Genomic DNA, 3997 nt, shown 5'->3' on the forward strand with positions numbered 1-3997 from the left:
TCATATAATATTGAATCCATAATTGCTTAGTCATTAAGAGGATATTAGGTTGCTTAACCATATATTTGGATCTATTGAGATATTTATAATAAGATAAAGTAATATAATAAAAGGTCTTCACATTATCGTACTTTGAATGTTAAAAATATTATTGAAGAGTCTTATTCATAAAAGTAAATAGGATAATAAATTAATTGTGCCTATGTTGTGAAATTACTTTTATTGCTTTGTAGAATGGACATACATTAGAAGAAGTTGAATTGAAATTTTTTAAGTACTCCATACAGCATTTAATTATACTGTGAACCTAGATTACAATAGCAAGCCAGTAATGAAATCTTCATCTCAGTTGAGTTTGAGTGGATCAACCAGGAGGGAGAGGATCTGCCTCTTATTTTCACGATCTTGAACACCAAACCCATCTCCATATTGATAAAGGTTATGCACCACACGAGCCATATTGGTGTTGATATTGACAAGTGACTGCAGCTTAGGTGATTTGGCTATGCATTGTCCGTTTACTTTCTTCCATGACTTGCTTATCATGTCCTTAATGTAGGTTCTAGCTGTCTCCTCTGAAACATTCGTTTCTTTCATATGACACACTATTGATGAAGCAGCATCTCCTCTCTCTTGTTCTGCCTGTTTAATTAATCATAGAATTGTAAAATGCATCATAGATAATTAAAAATTAAAAAAAAAAATCATTGTGCATATTTGCATACAATGATCAAAATATATGTATTATACAATGATTGCACTTGATAATTTTTTTAATTTATTGGTTAAATAAATCCAATCAATTATGTAAGGTATTAATTATATTCAAAACTTTTAATTTTGGATAATTTAATAATAAATTTCAAAATTGAAGAATTTTTATCTAAAATTCGAAAACCAATTTTATTTTTTACACTTAGATTATCATCTCTCTCTCTCTCTCTCTCTCTCTCTCTCTCTCTCTCTCTCTCTCTCTCTCTCTATGTGTGTGTGTGTGTGTGTTTTGGGCAATCAAGTTCATTTATTTTGGAATCCCTACTTTCGTAAGGCATTGGCTCCCTTTTTTTTTTTACCTGATTCATTGTATCCTTTTATATTTCTTTATTGATATATTTTTAATTTTTAATTGTTCCTCTCATTTCCTAATAAATTGATTTTTTTTTTCTGCTGCATTATATATAATAGCTACTGACTCATGCAATTTTCTTCCATGGGAACATAGTGGATGTGCATTCTAAATACATATAATACAAATGAAAAAAAAAAGTAGGGATTCCACACTAAGTGAGCTTGATTGCTCAAACAAAGAGAGACAGAGACAGAGAGAGAGAGAGAGACGGAGAAAGAAGAGGGAGAGGGAGAGGGAGAGGGACAGAGACAATGAGGGAGAGAGAGAGAGGGAGAGAGAGAGAGAGAGAGAGAGAGAGAGAGAATAATCCTATAGAAAAAAAAATTAGAAAATATGACATCCCCTGCCATATGGCAATTTATATGTGAAAAATCACAATCTCCAACTTAGTTTTTGAATTTTAAATAAAAATTCTTTAATTTTAAAAGTCATTATTAAATTGTCCAAAATTAAAAGTTTTGAATGTAATTAACAAAGTAAATGTTTGAATTTATCTAACTAATCCGCCTAATCTTCACTAAAAAAAAAAAATATAATTACCTCTGAAGTTCCTAAATCTTGCAGAGACGGATTATCAGAGATATGTTATACACCAGTTCTTCTTCTACCTCATTCATTATAGAGAAAAATGAATGAACTGAAAGGACAGTTCCTGATGATGAAATCCAAGCGTTGTTCAAATACTCATGCAAGGATGGCGTATGTTCTTTATTATACCATTTTGATTCCACAAGTAATGCTTGACAGAAATCTGCCCACTAAAGAAAATCAAATAGCTAGTGATTAATGAGACCCATCTTAATTAACAAGATGATTAAGAAAGAATTACAGAGTCCAAGAGATTAATTAATTACCGCTTTTTTAAGGTGAGGTTGTGCATGGTTCCACCCATTCTCCCTTTCCATCTCACTTGCAGTTTCATTAACGATACTGTCAAGTACTTGGAAGCATATTTGCATGCATTCTGGCAGCTGTTGAATTATCCTGGAATCCCACCTGAATCAAATTAAAACATTAATCAATTTTGAAGATAATTAACTAATGAAGGTGATTATAATTCAACACTAACCTATTAACAGCACTGGTGAAATGCTCCAGCTCTTCCAGTGAACCATAAATGTCGTAGACATCATCTATGACTAATACCATAACGATGGCTTTAGTAAGCCATTTTCTAAAACAGCTGAAGTGAGGCTCAAATGCAAGTCCCACAGAACACAAGAAGCTCTCCACCAATCGATCCCTTGTGAATTTCAGAGTCTCTGTTAGACCCAAATTCCTCCACCACCTGTAAGTCAAGATAACCAGATGTTATAATTCTATTAACTGTCACGACAGAGATTCTCTTTTTATAAATAGTACTTTAGTTTAAGGTTGCCTTTTCTTTATAAATAATTATCACAAACCTCGAAATCTCCTTTAGATCTTTTTGAAGTGTGGCTTGGACGATGTTGAAATTGATTTTAGCCAAATCAATCAATAATTTATTTATTTTTTGGTCATTTTCGTACGCGTCGATTTGCCATTTGACATCAAACCATTGCGCTCTCCAATGGTTTGGAAGCTCCAAAGCATGGACCACACGTGTGAAAATGTTGCCTTCTTTGACTGTACAATTATTGATACCCTTGAGAATTCTGGCTGAGAAAGCCTTTGCATAATCTAAGATAGTTTCACCTTCTACAGCTAGATGTGAGGCCTCATAAACCTCGAGTACTCCTTTAATGTCCTCGCATTGGATTTTCATGGAAGTACCCTTTTCGTCCAAAAATTCTCGAAACACATCTGGGTTTAGCACGATGCAATAGATAATTGACTATTAGTAAAATATCAAATAACTCATTCATATATATATATATATATAAATTGCATAGATTTTTACCTTGTGAAACTTCGTAGCCATGCTGCCTGAGAAGCCTAAAACTTAAGGCAGCGAAATACAGATTGCCTTCCACGTTGAAGTTGTTGTTCTTCATGGATGATGCTACTGAATCTAGAGCTTCTTTGATTTCATCGTTGAAGTGGCTTGCCAGGCCTAGCTTTCTGATACAGTCAACAAGCTCTAATATGGCCTGTAAATCCACTGTTTCAACAAATAAATGCTTAACATCCTGTCTGAGCCTCTCAGCTTGTGCTTTATACTGCTCTTCCTGCAAAAACATAACGTTTTCTCAAGTTTTAGTCTTAAAATAAATGGATCTTAGTCATTTTATTTTTTGGTCTTGTGAAGAGGAAATGCATGCTGTGCAAAGTAAAAGCATGCAGGGCCATAATTCTTTATATGCAAATCCTCCTCATAGAATGTGAAGGAAAGAACATAGAATCTCACATCATATTTACTAGAAAGAGACTGCAAGAAATCATATTTCCAAATGTTAGGCTTATAATTGGCAGATCGCCTTTGTTGATCAATAGCAAAGGCTTCAGAATTAGTTTGACATTGCAAAATTTGTCGCCCAACTTCCATAGTTGATGTTCAAAAGAGAATCAAAGGATAATAGAATCTATGGTATGTTGAACAATGGCTAAGTGGACTTGGAGATGTAGCTTTGTTCGCAACGGAAATATATAGGCAATGAGGGATACAAATGTGCGCACGGGCAAATGTTTAGCCCATCATATAAAACGTGAAATACTCATTGCCAGCGCAGCCCCAATAACTCCTTATAATTTCCTCTCATCAACCTTAGATTTTGGAGGGGACCTACGGCCAAACAAATTGGATTAAGAGACCAACTAATTGTCAAAATTAAATATGAAGAATTAAATAATATATTTTTTATAACATGATAATTAAATTATTAATTTTAATATAATTTAAATAAAAAAATAATTGACCCTTATACATAAAACTTAAAAAATAGACCT

General features: G+C 33.2%; 1 pseudogene; it reads right to left on the bottom strand.

Annotated features, from left to right (window-relative positions):
- Window positions 1–205: 205 nt before the first annotated feature.
- On the bottom strand, window positions 206–3687 carry LOC131170692 (alpha-farnesene synthase-like; annotated as a pseudogene).
- Between the last annotated feature and the right edge of the window lie 310 nt (window positions 3688–3997).

The sequence above is a fragment of the Hevea brasiliensis genome, chromosome 11, assembly GCF_030052815.1.
Source record: "Hevea brasiliensis isolate MT/VB/25A 57/8 chromosome 11, ASM3005281v1, whole genome shotgun sequence".
In the NCBI taxonomy this organism is placed as follows: Eukaryota; Viridiplantae; Streptophyta; class Magnoliopsida; order Malpighiales; family Euphorbiaceae; genus Hevea; species Hevea brasiliensis.